Source organism: Triticum aestivum, chromosome 3B, assembly GCF_018294505.1.
Source record: "Triticum aestivum cultivar Chinese Spring chromosome 3B, IWGSC CS RefSeq v2.1, whole genome shotgun sequence".
NCBI classification, from domain to species: Eukaryota; Viridiplantae; Streptophyta; class Magnoliopsida; order Poales; family Poaceae; genus Triticum; species Triticum aestivum.
Window position 1 is genome coordinate 186,918,509 of NC_057801.1, and position 16,902 is coordinate 186,935,410.

The window sequence follows — 16,902 nt, forward strand, 5'->3', positions numbered from 1 at the left end:
CTAAGGCGGTTTCGAACGAAGATATACCTGAAGGTCGTCGGGATGTGGATAGGTGGGCGGCGGGAGGCCGGATCCGCCCACAGGCAACGACCAAGGGATCAGAGGACCTCCCGCGCCGGCGCTCGGGCAGAGATAACGGTACGGACGGCAGTGGGTCTCCTCCCTCGCTGTCGACGATGGCCTAAATGCTGCCCCTCCTCCCCTTTACCGGCAGAGGGGGATACGTCCGGATCTGTAACCAGTGGTGAGGATAGAAAGACAATGTTTTTTGAAGGGAGAAAGACAGTGTTACTACCCCTATCTTGTTTAGATCTGGAGAGGATGAGAGTGTGTGTGAATAGAGCAACCGTAGCAAGCAAGCGCGGAGGCTCCGGCCTATATATACATAGTGGGGCAGTTTTCCTTTTTCACTCCATCAAAACAATCGTTTAAAATTGTGTACTACTACATGCCAGGTCGCGGTTTTTTTAGTTGTTGATTGTTTTTTGAGATAGCTACCCGCTTGTTCCAAGCGGTGTTACGGTGTACCAGGTTGCACTTTGTATCGTTCAAGTCTGGTATACTACAAGTCCCTCCTTTAAATGAACAACCACCCCCTCATAAAAATTGTGAACAAGCCCACGGCTAAAATTAGGGGATACGTGGGTTGCCCCAACATGCATTATTATTTATATTTTCTACTCCCTCCGTTCCTAAATATAAGTCTTTTTTATTAGCGACACCTAAGACAAGAATTTTTTTATTAGCAGTGAACCCCACATGTCATAGACACAAAAATTGTGGCAAGATTCCCTTAGGCAAGCCAAAGTGTGTCTAACAATTTGAGCAACTCAAGATAGGCAAGTGTGGCAAGTGTGGGAAAAATAATGTGGCAACATAAGACAAACATAGTCACAATCCAAACAGCCCCGTAATTTTTTGTGACATGCATGAAAATTTGGTTAGTTAAATTATAGTCAAAATTTGGCAAGGTGCATCAAATCAACACATGCAAGTATCAAAAGGAAAGTCACGGCATGCATGCATGCGTTGTACTCCCTCCATTTCCAAATATAAGTCTTTTTAGAGATTGCAACAAGTGACTACATACTAAGAAGAATATGTCTACATCCATATGTTGTAGTCCATTTGAAATGTGTAAAAAGACTTATATCGAGTGCAGTGCTTTGATGTGTGGCGTCAACTCGTACAAGACCGGGAAATTTGATTACTACAGCGCCCTCTCCGTCGCGGACTGAGCTCCGGTGCCTTAACTGCACCTGCCTTTAGCTGCATGATAGGAGGGCTAACCACCTGTTGGGCCCACCTGTCATAGATGCAAAGGCTGGAGCAGTAAGTAGAAGCTTTCGCTACACGCTATCCCTCCCGCACGAGGTGGACGGACATGCAGCAATGGATTCGATACTGTAGAAGTAGGAGTAACATTATTGTTCGTCTTCTCGAAGAGGCGAAGAGCCAAGTGCAACCCGAATGTGGCAGTTGCAAACGCTCGCGTGGTGCGGTGCCTTGGAGCACGCATATAGTATCCAGGCTCTTGCATGAGACAAAATTGCTATTTGAGCCCACTATTGTAGTGCTATTACTTGCTACTGCCTCCGTATAGGTGAGTAAGTCGTTGAATTTGTAGCTAAGCTTCCCTCATTGAATTGTTTAACAATTAAACTCCATCATCCATTGGTTGATACTCATTCTGCATAGGTCCACGCGCTTAGCATCGTTTCCTCCTAGGGTCACCAATGTTTATTTGCTAATTAATAGCATTGCATGCAATGAACTAGCCACTGCAAGTCATTAAATGCATGCAACCTCTCATCTCTTATTGGTTGATATGTCAAGAAACAAGAAACAAGGTAGAAGTTAATGCACCGCGCCTAAGTGTTTTGGGACTTTGGTTTTCATAAGATGACTTAGACTAGCCAAAGTGGGAGTAACTTCAGCAGTAACATCGAGTCCAACTCAGCAAATTTGCTTATGTGGCAATGAGTTAATGAGGAGAGAGGTAGTTATAGTAACTTAGCTAGTTACTATAACATCACATGCCCCAGTGCAATATGAGTCTATAACCTAATAAATGAAGCTTTGCATCTTACCACACTTATGTACCCACTATGAAGGCAGTAACAAAGTCTAGGGATATGTGTATGCTATTAGTGTATGTTACTCACCATTGTGGCTAGTCTTACACACCTAGACGGAGGGAGTAGTATAGCCCTGTAAACCGGAAAGGAGTATTTGCCTTTCTAGAGATTTCAACAAGTGACTAGACTACACCGCGTGTAGTACTCCCTCCCTTCTGATGGCTGGTCATAGTCACTACAAAAAAAATACACTTCCATGATTATACGTGTTTGTCACAGTAAGTCGCGTTTTTTGTCATGCATGTACATCCATGACAAATTTATGACAGAATCAAGATAGTCATACCTGTGTTGTCGTAGAAGTGTTCCATGACATTACCAAAATTATCATCACGGAAGTGTCCACTTCCATGACGATAAATCGCGCGTCATAGAACTGCTTTCGTCAAGGGTGATCGACATGTGGCATCCCTCGTAATGGAACGTTGTTAAGCTATCGGGTCGGGTTTTGGATCCGATAACCCGTTAACAGCCCCGACCGATGGGGATTTTCCACGTGTAAAATCATCATTGGCTGGAGGAAACACGTGTCGGCTCACCGTTGGGACAGATGTCATCCATTCATTGGCTGGAAGGCGCCTATGATACGTCGACACGTGGCACGGCCCAACAGAGGTCCATTCCTGTGAAAAGGCCGGCCCGTTTGACTTGGACAAAATGTGGCGGGCCGGCCCATGGAAAGCCTGTTAACGGCCTGTTCACATATAGCCCATTTACAACCCACTAAGCCAAGGCCCATTACGCCCTATCCGAATTAGGCCCAATAGCGTCATCTGGGCCACCCAATATGATTCCAGCCCGTTTTCACTTCTGGCCCATGTATGGCCCATGACGTCTTTCGGCCCATATGAGGCCCTATGTAACTCTTGGCCTATTAACAGCCCACGGTGAAACTGGCCCGTAATGAACAGTGTATCACTTTACACCCATTAACGGCCCATGGTGAAACTGGCCCGTAATGAACAGTGTATCACTTTACACCCATTAACGGCCCATTGTGAAACTGGCCCGTAATGAACAGTGTATCACTTTATACCCATTAATGGCCCGTTATTCCATTGGGCCATTTCCAGCCCATGTTATCTTTCGGCCTTCTCGGAGCCCATTTATTCTTGGGCTCATTTCCAGCACTCCTTTACTTACGACTCGTTACTGTCATTTTCTGCTTGTGGGCCAAATTCATCCTATGGTTATAGTCGGCCCATTTGTGGTCCGTTAATACATTGGGCCGTTTTCATAGCGTCATGAAATACGGCCTATTGATGGCCCGTTATGGTCAGCCCATGAACGGACGATTCCAACTCTAGCCCATTTATGGCCATAATGCGGCCTGTTATTAGCCCATGTTATCATACTACCCGTATAAGGCCCATTGATGATACGGCCCGTAGAAAGCCCATTGTTTCTACGGCCCTTAGAAGGACCATTGTTTCTACGGCCCGTAGAAGGCCCACTGTTTCTACTGCCCGTAGGAGGCCTAGTGTCACTACAGTAAATATTAGCCCATGGTTATTGTAGCCTAGTTTAAAAAATAGGTTATTGCAGCCACTAGCAAACCGCGGAAAAAGAACTGCAATGACTACAAGCAAACAAATAAACAAGACAACAAGGAAATAAATAAGCAAGCAACTTACGCTAGGCTATCACGGCTATCACATATTACATCCACTGGGCATCAAAGTTTGCCACCAGTGCAAATAAATGCGCCGACAAAAGAATATACAAAACTGAGAGCACTTCAGAAGGCACTATGGCTGGCCAGGAAGGCCCCCCGAAACAACTGAAGAAGCTGAGTAGACCTCAGTTGTGTCAACGACAGATGCATCAACACTAGATTTAAGGCTTGATGTTGCGCACGGCAGTCCTCTGACATCTTCATTGCATCTTTGACTTCAAGTCGGAGCTGAGCTGAAGCAAGCCTTTCCGCTTTAAGTTGAGACTGAAGAAGTCAAACTGATTGAGGCAGCGACTGCACAGAGGTTGTCTCACACCTGCTGGTGAGTAGCTTCAACTCACTGTCTTCATCAAGACAGGACCTTGGGGTCATCTCGCTGTCCATAAGATGGTTTGGTTCACTATCTTCCCTAAAGTTCTGCCTGGCGTAAGAGATATGACTCTGAAAGAGAAACAAGGAGACACGTAACAGGTTTCACAATTATATAAGAAAATAAATGGATCTGTTCTGCATAAGGAACATGTTTTTACAACTACAATTTGAAACTGGTAGTTGTTGCAAACATCCAATCAGATGTAAACAGCAAAGCAAACAACAGTGGAGGAAATGATGCCTATCCAAATCTATACTAGAACAAAGTTTGAAGGCTTGAGAAGGATGAACTTACATTACATGTTAACACGGGCTGGACGAAGCCCTTCTCCATGTTGATGGAAGGATAATTCAATAAATTCCCCAAAGAAAATTCTTTATAAGCGTTGCCATTATTCTACATTTTGCAAAGAGTAAATATAGATCAAATAATATTGGAAGAAACAGAGGATAATGAAGATCAGGTGCAGACTGATGATACATAATCAAATAGAAATTAATTAAGTACAACGTTACAAGGCAAAAGGGAGAGAGGTACTGACAAGAGCAATGCAGAGCCCATTATTGTTTTGAGATCGTATGATCCTTTGAGCAAGGAGATTCATCTGAAATTACTTTTCATACAAGAGAGAAGGTAAGGCACAAGCAGAAATTTAGGAGTTCAAATTTTCAATTGATATCATAGACAGTACCTGACGCTGGGCTCCCAGCAGTTCTAATAGGGGTTTGGCCACTATAGTAGGGGTAAAGTGTGGTACAGTTGGGCCTGTGTTTTCTGTGGCTGCTGATCTATCTGATTTAACATGTATCACTACCTTTTCCACATACATAGTTTGTACTCCTTCAGGATCTGCACTCACCCTCTTCCTTTTGGACATCTATTACGAAAGAACAACATTTGACTGGAAAAACATAGTGTGACGACACATGGAATAGGTACAGATAATGGATAGGTATGGCATATAATCATATATGATGCTTAAACTAAGCAGATGGTGTAACAAAGTAGAAGTAATGCAAGAGGTCAGATGCAAAAATATGTGCGACCAATACAACTTTGCAAAGCTAGAGCAAGCACCGTGATGGGTGAATAAGATAGGCCATCCTCCACCATGCCAAGTTTGTTAGCCAGTGGATCGTTCCGCAATATTCCTCTCGTGCGCCCATTCTCATATTCATTTTGATAATGTTCAATATCTGACATGCATGAAAACATAAAAACAACTGAGATTTTCTTTGTAATGCAGAAGTGATTCTAATCCAATAATGCCTCCCTGTAATCCCCTTTGTGCTATCTCTGTAATTCTTTTAAAAGATGCCATGCACGCTGTAATTTGTTGTGTGCATTAATATAATGTGGCCTACTACTCAAAATATGAGAGCTCCAGAAGTGATGACACTTCGCAGATGATAGCTTCAACATATAGTAAAGAAGAACAAGTCAACCTGACCTGACAGATTCAAAATATACTAAGGGAGAACAACTCGACCTGATCAGTCAACCGCAAGAGAAGAGTATCATCTTAAAGAAGAGCAGACGAGCAAGCAGATTGAAGATATTACAAGTCTTTCAATACAATGTTGGTTGGCCACCCATGATGAACCAGAGCGCATAGAGAAATACTATTCTTTCTGGTCTCTCCATATGTGGCTCACATGCATTTCGAAACTAAAGTAGGAACATTTAGCTCACCAATTAAACATCTCTCAGTTTTACTAATATCAGCAATAATATCAGATATGAATTTGTACAACTAAGCTTGTTTAGCTCGATGGGTGGGGCAGTGCTATTACGACACGAACCACGTAGGCTTATTGTGGTCATCATAAAATGGGGAAAACATAAGCATGATGAGTACAGTGTTGACCGTGGCAGTGGGATGGAAGATCTGAAGCTCCAAACCGCGCAAAGGGTTGTTAGCAACCGATGTTTGTTTTGAAATAACAACTAAGATTTGGTATGGACAAGAAAGTACGGTCAACAAGTGACAAAGAAATGCAATTATGCTGTCTCTCTATATGTCGTGACATGCATTTGGGAACTCAAGTGGGACCTTTAGCTAACCAATTAAATGTGTCGGTTAACTAATATCAGTATCATATAACAATCATATTTGAACAACTAAGCTTTCGAATTCTGAGTGTTGTGTTGTTTAGCTTGAAGGGTGGAGTAATGCCAGTACGACAGAAAGCACCTACGCAGAACATAGTAGAGTAGATAAAAGGGGAAAACCCTAAGCATCAAGAGAAAAATCAGGAAAGTGAAACTAGCTGGACCAGTGGGTGGCGCACATGCTTTTCAAAACTAATATAGGAACATTAGGTGACCAATTAAACGTTCTCTGTTTTAGTGATATGAGCATCATATCAGATTCGTATTTCAACATGTAAGCTTTGGGTTGAGGTCTTGAGGAGAAGTGCTAGCACGACACGAAGCACCTATGATGATGGTAGTGAATATAAAGGGGGGAAACCATAAGCTTTACGAGTATAGTGCCCGTGCCATGGTGGATCTGAAGGTGCAAACCGGACAAAGCTACTTCGCAACCAATGTTTGCTTTCAACTAGCCACTACGATTTGGTACGGACAAGAAAAGTACAGTAAACAAATTACGATCTATTTTCCGGGTGAGATCAATAACTTAAGCACATATGGAAGAGTACCACCTCTCTTGCGACGCCGTGTAGGACTATGCTGATACGTTGAGGGTGCTGTGGGTGCGATGGCTGTCGGCGGCGGGGAAGAAGACTTTAGACGGCAGACGGCCGGGTCGGGGGATATATCATGTTGCCGTGGACGAGGCGGTCGTAGGAGCGGAAATGGCAAGGTGGACGACGGTGCCGATGAAGCGAGAGGAGGCGATGAAAGGATGCTGGTCCAGCGCCGTGGATGAGAGACGTCCATCTCTTGTAGTGGACGACGAGGTAGGGGTAGCGTCTTCGGCAAGGTGGAGGATGGGGTGGCGGACGGAGGAGGCTGGCTGCAGTGCGGAGGTTGTCGTGCCGCCGACGGTGTATGAATGGGGAAATGGAGGGGAGGGGGGATCTCAAACTTTGGGACGCGCTTCTCTGAAATGGGGGAAAGTTACGAACTTATCCCCCGTTTAAAATTTCGGACATCGCGTCGGTTGGGGATAGGACGGTAATCTCGCATCTCCCAAATATTTTCCGGTAACTATTTCGGGCAAGGAGAGGGTGTTGTTCCGCCCACGGTTGGCGCCCATGGTGTATTAACGGGGTTGACAGGTAGGGCGGTTGTGTCACGTCTGATGGAAGTTACACATCTGCCCCTATTTAAAATATTAGCCTACATCGATTTCGGACGAGGAGAGTTTGTTTTGCCGCCCACCGTGTATGAATGGGGAAATGGAGGAAGAGACACATGTCTTTCGGATGAGCTTGAATCAAATGTGTTTTGCCGCCCACGTTTGGCGCCCACCATGTCTGAATGGGCTCAGAGGCCGTCATGTCATGTCTGATTGAAGTTACTAGTCTACCCCTATCGACAACAGTGTAAATCCGGTCGGTAAGGATGGACTCAGTGTCAGGGGTAGACAGTAATTTCCATCTCGCAAACACTTGCTTCGGGCAGCCCACAAATTATAGTGGGTGTTTAGCCGCTTCGTTCAAAACTTGGGAGAATTAGCATTCACGTTTTCCCTGGGACCTGACAAACTAAATTCAAATCCAATTGGTATTCGATTACGAATATCCACAGATAATTATACATTTTGTTATTTATTTCTTCAACACCACAACAAAGATTTATTCCACCTTTATATATGATTATGATTTAGAAATGCTGTGATCTTTGAATTCAGTAGGTTGGATACACTCTGATTCAAACATTTATTTCATCCAATACAATATGCTCACATGAAAAACAGTTCACCTTATGTCAATCATACAAGTACTGAGGATTACCTCGCCTAAAAAATTCGGATCATTACAACACATGGACAACATGGAATTCCGGACAACATAGGGGGTCTTGTAACATAATCCATTCAGAGACATGACACAACATGCAAGTACAATAATCTAATGACAATTTCAACTGGTATCTAAAGAAGAACAGGGATTACCTTGGGCTTCAGATAGCAGAAATAGCAGGACCTCCTCCGTCTTCAAATGCAACATTCTTACTTCCTCCAATTCTTGGGTTGCTTGCATAATACGTGCCGCTAATTCCGTAATTTCTAGCCTCAAGATAAAGATTACCTCATTCATGGCAGCCACACCATTTCTTTATGCCTCTAGTAGAGCCTCAAGCACTATAATATATGTGCTCAGACTGCTCTCCGGTGGGGTTGCCTCTGAACTGGTACCATCTGGTAACATGGATGACGCACTGCTTCCACAAATATATTCTGGGGTTGTACATTGTGTCCTAGTGTGAACGGCATCCTGAAAGGTTTCCGCTGGACATAAGTAAGAGATAGTTATCGTATGATCCAGGCAGTAAGCTTACATGGTAAACGACGGACGAATTATTGCCGAGCATTGCAAACTATATTTGAATGGTTCGAAGCAGCATCAGCCGAAAAGAAATTAAAATGGTAAGATGAAACTAGGGATGTAAGTGGCAAATAAACGACATCCGCCAGTCCCATCTAGTTAGTTTTTGCTACCTCCCTAGTTCATTTTCCTCAAAAAACAAAAACTCTTCTGAACTATCATACCACTAGTGGACTTTAATCAGGATTAAACGGGACCCAGTTGACATCCCTAGTTTAAAGGGAGTGTACAACCGCTATATTTAAGTTGCCAATGCATCTAAGCAGTTGAAATAATCCGAGAAAGCACTTAACAGTGTGGCCTCATATAAACTATGAAGACAGTCTTGTGATGAAGTTGAGAGGAAAAGTAAAGGACTCAAATGAAATAGGCATGCATTTCTTTACGATAGTACAACAGGCACTGCTGACATATTGGCCAACTCAGGTATAGCGTAACAACAAACAAGCATTCGAATCAAGCAATACAACAAAGCAGACAACTGAACTATTTCTAATTTGGTAGGATTACACATTGAGGGCACAAGCCAAGAAAGCAGCCCACTCGCATTACATTTCACATGTACTAAAACACATTGGCTTACCATATGTTGCTGTGAAGCCTAGCTGCTGTTGCAATGTTCTTTGAAAATATCGTCAGCATCCCGTGGTTGCAAATCTAGTTGTTGTAGTTTATTCTGCACCATCTTTTTAGTTAAAATTAATTTTAATCGCATGCACTGGTCTGAATTGATCATCAATGGTTCATCAAAACTAATGAAAGAAGGGTGTGTGCATACACGACAATATATCTGCTTCCCTCTATTTTTATGCTTGTTCGAGGTGTCGGCCCCAAAAGAACAAATATTTTGTTTGATGGGGTTGGCAGCTCCATAATTAATAGAAGCATCAAATTAGTCATGCAACTTGGGAAGATCAAGAACACACAAACAAGTAATGAACAGAGGCTCGGAGCAGTGATGTAATAGCTAGCATCAGAAAATGTAGGCTAAAACGAACAAAAAGCAGTGGAACCACATGCTAGTTTGCTGATGTGTAATTAAGCATAGAGAACATTAACCAGTCTGATGGAACCAACAGGTGGCATCAGAACAAAACTAAAGCATATTAACTATACTAGTATGTATGCACGTGCAATGCACGTCTTAAAAGAATGGAGTGATTTTGGAGTGTGACTCGAAAAAAGTATAATGGAGTGATTTTGATAAATGGAATTCCACCCACAATTGTTTTTAATATTCACAAAAAAACTGTACATTCACATCTAAAATACTGGAGGTTTATTAAAAAACTATATGTTACTCTATTATTTTTTCTTCACATTCTCCTCCCAAACCTTCTTATCTGGGCTCAAGTCGTCATGCGCTCAAGCAGTAATATAGCCCATGAGGCATCGCATATGGGCCATTTTTTTCCTGGAAGGGCCACATGAATATTTTAGAACACAGCAGAGGCAACAACAGTCTACCATTCATGGCGAATCCGGCTGATCTTAGCCCTTGGATTTTGGAGACCAACGGTTATGATTGATGCTCTGGATCCATCTCAAAACTGGTACACTATATAGTAGTATAGATATAGATATAGATGTGCAATGGTATGTAATTTAGCACATGTAACATGTTCACTGCCAGAAGTATGGCCCTACAGGTGCAAGCAGAATAACGCGTCTCATGTAAAACTGAATGATGCCCTGAAGAAATTCAAAGGTGCGGTGCTTATGCTAGGAAAGCGAACGTAGGCGCCAGCCATTGGATGATAATACCTGATTCTCAGCGGCATATGGGTATCGTTGGCATACTTGATAGCTAAGGATCGTCGATGGTGCTTGTGTTGCGGTTGAGTTTGGGTCGGCTGTCGCCGTCGCTGAAGTGGCTCCGGTGCTACGGTTGCGGCGCCTGTCGACATACAAGAAAGCTCATCTGTGGTAAGTGAACAGTTGCACGATAAAGAGAAAAACCAAAGGAGTACAAATCGAAATAACCTGATGAGGCTGCGGCGTCGGTAAAGCAGGGCCGGTGGAGTTAAATATGGCGTCCGTGGAGTGGGTCCGGTGCGGTGGACGAAAGCTTCGGCGGGCGCGTTGTATAGTGCTTTCGGTGAGGCAGATCTGTTGCCGAGGACGAGGGCTTGTATGAAGGGCCAGCGAAGGGGCGGGCGAGGGAGTCAGTGAAGGGCCTACGCCATGGTGGACGAGGGCGCCGGTTAAGCAGATCCGGTGCGGTGGACCATGATGGCGGTCAAGGAGATCTGGAGCGGTGGACAAGCCAGTCACTGAAGTAGCTCCGGTGAAGTGGTGAGTTGGCAGTTGGGGGTTCCAAGGTGCGGAAGGTAGATCCGGCGGGGTGTGAGGTCCACCACTGTGGCGGAGGACTAGATTCGGCGGCCTGCCGTGGTTGGGGGGTCGGGGAGGGGAAGGGGAGGGGCTCTGGGGAAGAATGTTGGGGGTAAAGAGGGGAAAACAATGGAGTTACCAAAGCAGTCCTTTTCTGTTCATGTGGCAGGGGTAAAACAGGAATATCGCACGGCTAAACTTTCGGGTGCGTGATATTTCGAGGTGATCGGGAAGTTTGAAAGCTTTTGGTGCCTAAAATTGTAAGTATTCTGCTCTCGTACGGCCGACTATGATATCATGGCCGACAATTTGTTTGTTTTGCACGCAAAAAAAAGTGCAAGTTTTGAAAATCAATGTCTCCAACTCGAAACTTAGATTGTCCATTCAATTCAAATATGGATCATTGAGCTACTACAAGCAAATACCATCATACGGTCCAATTCAAATGAAATTCCAAATGTGTTTATCCTAAATATGATGACAAAAGCAAAAATGTGTATGTGTATGAATAAAGTGAATGATTATAAAGTTTGAACATGCCCGTATGTGTATATCTCTAGGTTTGATATATGAATTTGAAATCACGAAATTCCGGCTTAAAAATGTACCTCCGTTTAAATGAATTACAGAAGCTAATGATGGAGTCGAATTCCAAAATTCCAATCTTAGGTTTCTAATTCTGGTACATCAAGGTATATCACGCATGTTCAAAAGTATCGTTATCTCATAGTACAAATTGTGAAACAAATTGATTAACCATGAGTGCACAATATCTCAATTACGCTAAAGCCCCTCAAATATAGACACCTCACTCTTTATCTGAAGTCACCCCCACCACCACCACCACACACACACACACACATAGAGAGAAGTCGTTCTCTCCCCCAGACACCAACACACGAGCACATTAACACCCCTCTCTCTTGTAAAGTCCGGACCCCAACATAGGTCTCCTGGGCATGCACACATCTCTTCCCTCACTCTCTAGGTCTCCCGCTATCTCTCTTACCCAAGCACACGCACTATGTAGAGTGTATATTTCCCATACACACAAAACGTCGCCCCCAAACGTCTATCTCCCTAGTTATGTGGTTCTCGCACACTCACCTCACACACCACCCCCACTTCAAACAAGCACACTTTGTCTCCTTGTGCACCACTCTCCTCTTTCTATCTCTCCCACATGCGGACCCGCCCTAGCTCCTTCCCTGTATACATATATGTCATGACTCTTTGCATAGCTCCCTAATGTATAATCGTTCTCGATTTCGCACATTGTTCTCTACACCATCTATTCTAGATCTCTCATGAAGCCCCTATCACACACATGATGACTCGCTTCCCCTGCGTCTCCGTTCATAGGCCAATTTCGGATAACATCAACACTGTCTCCCTATCTATATGTCATTTATGGACACAAAAGACCCCTCTCGCCCCCTCTCTTCCTCTCTCTCTCTCTGTCTATCTCTCGTCGCTAGCTCTCTCTTTCTCTCGCTCTCACACCCCTCTCCCACACACACACTCGATGTCTCTTCCAAATAGTCTGCTCCCCCACCCGCACCCGTTCTATCTCGCTACTACACATGTCACACCATTCCACCTTCCCTTATACTAGGTTTACATAATCAGTGGTCTCTCTACTCCACATACACTCTCTCCCTGTCACACACAAACGCGTGCACAAACACACACAGACACGCACAAACACCCATTTATCTGGATCCTCATCTCTCCCCATATCCGCATGTGTATCTCACACACTCACTCTCTAATTATGTATATGTGTCTCCACGTTACACAACACAAAGCCCCATGTACATGTCTCTCTTTATCCTCCACACACATAGACACAAAGAATCTGTTATCATTGCCTCAGTCTCTAACATATCGCACACGCACTCTCTCTCTCTCTCTCTCTCTCTCTCTCTCTCTCTCTCTCTCTCTCTCGCAAACACGCTCAACAAGGGTTTCCCGGTGAATAACTTACCGTCTACTCATCAACAATCGTGTCAGTACGGCGAACACGAGACGTGAAAAAGAATAAATCTACACGTGCTTAGACCACCTAGTAGGACTAGAGCAAGCCAAAAAGCACGCCGCCGTCACCCCCTCCTTGTCGGCGACGGGAAAATATTTGTTTTACACAGCCGAGAAGTCATTGTGCTAAGGCCCTACATGTCGAGGCATTGAATAGAATGTAGATGCTAGTTTACGGAAGCAAGTATCGATAATACGTTTGTATCTCCATACTTATATTTCTTCTTTTATAAAAAACCAAGTTGGTGATGATGGTACGTGTGCCATCTTGCAATATAGACCGTCTGATCTATATCTGACGGATGGAAATTAAACTAAAAGATACCCGCACCCCTCTCCACATTTGCAGACAAGGCCTTCCCTTGTTCATCCTTATATCCAACAAACCTCATTGTTGAGCAATTAAGAAAGGAAGCCTCTGGAACAAACTGGCCTAGTGTTCGCTGCCGGCGTCGTCAATCCCCATGCCTCCGCTCAGTCCGACCACCAACCACCACCAGACCCAACTCCTCTTCACCTTATCTCATATTTCTCGAGATATCATTAGTTTCTACAGATGGGATTACTCCCACAAGGGTCAATCACAACAATTGTTTTTATAAAAAAATGCATCTTGATGTTTTGTTAATGCATGGATCTTGCTAGTACTCCTACACAAGACTAAGTTGGTGATGCTGGTGTGTCTGCCATCCGTCGTTTCTAACCATTAGATCTACATCTAACGATTGTGAGGTAAGTTGTTGCCTTTTCTCACCAACATCCCACTTGTCTACCAATTTGCAGAAAAACCCATAATTAGTATCTTAAAACCAACCACATCCCTCCCTGACCTCACCAAAACAGCCCAAGGAATATATTATAATTGAAACATAATATACATATGTATATCAAAATTAGGGTGTTTTGTACCAAGTTTGTTAATAAGTATTATTCTAATTATTATTCGTTGCAACGGACATGAACATTGCTAGTATTTCCAACCATGTATTTTTTTTCTAGTATTCCATAGTTTCGAGTTTTCCATCAAGATATTAGTCACTCATGGTTGATATTTAGTTTCAATCATGTACACATATGCACTATGTAACTAGCCTTGCTTATTGGCTTCCAAAGCTTAACTTCCACTCCTACTTACAATATGTAGAGTATTTAATAAAAAAATACCACTTTCAACCAGCCCTAGGAAGAATTTATTGTACAAAAAATAGCAAAAACATACCCAAAATTTCTTAATCCACGCCAAAAACTTCTAGTACTACCTAGTACACCTACCGATTAGGTTTGTTTAAACCCATTTATGACTGGGTTGGCCGACACGTCCGTGCTGATGAGGCAGCTTAAACCAACACATTTTGCTTGACCGTTGACACGAGGGACCCACATCTGACATTCTATCCTGTTATTCCCCCTCAAATCATTATTTTTCCTGAACATTACTTCAAACAGTACTGATGCGTGTTCGTTGGTGGCGCCGGTGATGAGCGAGTTGGCCGCAGCTCCGCCGAACGGGTCGGACGCTGCGCTGGCCTCCGCACGGGTTGGCAGGCTGGCCCGAGCGTGACTCACGAGCGAGCAAGCCGCCGCGCTGGCCTTCGCTTGAGCCAGATGGCTGGCCTGAGCGCGGCACGCGCGAGCAAGCCGCAGCGCTGCTGTGCCAATCTAGGTAGCAAACCTTGCAGACAAGCAGCTGGACGGAGCTATCTTGGCTAGCTAGCGGCCGCGAGCGCTGGACGGAGCTGGCATCCGGGCTGCCGCAACATGGGCTCCGCACCGCCGGCGGTTTTGACCTCGCCTTCTGCCGGCGGCGGTAGCTACGTCCCATGGCCGAGGATGACTAGGTGGACGGGCCGGAGGTAGGAGGTCACTCGAGGATTTTGGTTGGTAAGAGCATGTACAATGGTTGATAAGGTAGTCTTATCTTAAGTCTGCCACGTATGCAAGTGGTAGTAGTTTCTTGGCATTTTAGTGGTTTCTTGCATTATTAGGGGTTTCTTGTAAGGAACAATGTACGTACTACTAGCGACAAAAACCGATTCTAGGTTGCGTTGTACTCCAACGAGTACTACTAGTGGTCGCGGGAGTGTATACCTCATTTTGTGGGTTCGATCCCGGCCGAACGCATGGCGGCCTTTTAAAAAAAATAGTACTAGTACTACACTTCGTTGCGAGCCAATATTTTACACGGGTAGTTTGAGTTTTGAAGTCAAACGGACGTGCGGCCCCACAATCTGGGTGCACTGGACAGCCTAGCCACATGAACGGGTTTTCCTTCCCAGCATCCCGTGGCTCACGTGCTCGCCCTAGCCGCACCTCGCTTGCAGCTTCCTCATTAGCTAGTAGTAGCATATTTAAACTAGTGCCTCCGAATTAAGCCCGAGGAGCCGGAAAAGCCCGGCGGGGCATTGGGAACTATGCAATATGGCTCTGTACTACATGTAAAGTGATGTACTACTAGTACTCTATAGCTTGTGGTGTTCCACGCATGGACTTCACTCCATTATCGGCTCTACTACTAACAAAAGCTTTGCTTCATCTCATTCATAAAGAAGGAACTACTAACAAAGTTCGATGAGATCCATTACACCTCCACAAATGGAAGCGAAAATCCTAGTCTCGCTGTATCAAATAATTAAAATGTTCTGTCCCCGCAGACCGCAGTAACCATCGCTGATAAACAGGCTGCTAGTGTGTGCGTGACAGGAGCGGCTGAGTAGGCCAGCTACTCCTACGTGAGAGGAGCGGCTGAATATAGCACCGAGAGTACCCACTAGGCCACTACGCAGGTGTACTTCCCCTGCATTGATAGTACATCGATGGTTCTACAGAACAGTAGTACCCTCCACTTCCAACTGTAGCTCCTTGGCCCTGAGATTCAAGAGTTCAAAACTGGTGCACTATACTAGACTAGACTAGACTAGAAGTGCAGTACATCGCACTAATACTCGTAGTTGAGAAAAGTAGTACTGGTACTGCTATAGTATGAGTACGTCCTCCTCCGTCACATAATGTAAGACGTTTTTTGACACTAGTTGGCGTGTACAAAAAATGGCAGAAACATACCCAAAATTTCTTAATCCACGCCAAAAACTACTACCTAGTGCCAAAAATTTCTTCTAGTGCTATTATTTACAGTATAATGCAATCCCATTTCCATAATGCTAGTACTAGTAGTAAATAGTAATAGCCTCACCATTTCGCTGAGGAACGATCTACAGTTGGAAGGGACGAGGCCCTGCGGTTACTACGCTCTTATCTCCTCCTCGCCAGTTCCCCTCCCCCCGAAGAGAAGGCAGTTCGTCGCTGCTCCCATGGATTTGCCAGGCGGTTCTCCTCCTCATCGGGGCTGGCAGACCTTGGACGACGATCCTCTGGGAGAAATCGCACGTCGCTCCGAAGTCCTCACCGCCGCAAGACTCGGTGCTTCCTGCACCAACTTTTTCAAGACGTTGCTTAAACAGGTTTGGGAAAAAGCCATGCTTGTTGGTCTTCCATGCGTCCTCGAGGAGAAGGTTCTTCTATGGGACAATCCTTCGAACAGTCCACCGCTCCCTGGCCATGGTTGCACGTTGACTCTGATAGAGTTGCCGACGTTGAGAGGTAGTCGGATTTTCTCCGATGAGCAGGTCAGTAATGGAGTTTGATCATGTAGTACTTAGTTATTCCATTTCCATCCCGTAATTTCTCCTCTGCCCACCGTCTTATATATAGGTCTAGCTCGGTGCCAATGAATATTGGCTTGCATATCTCCGGCCGGATACCACCATCATTTTGCACAACATCCACAATAGTGCGGCTGTTCCGGTAGACCCCTTCTCCACCATTGGGATC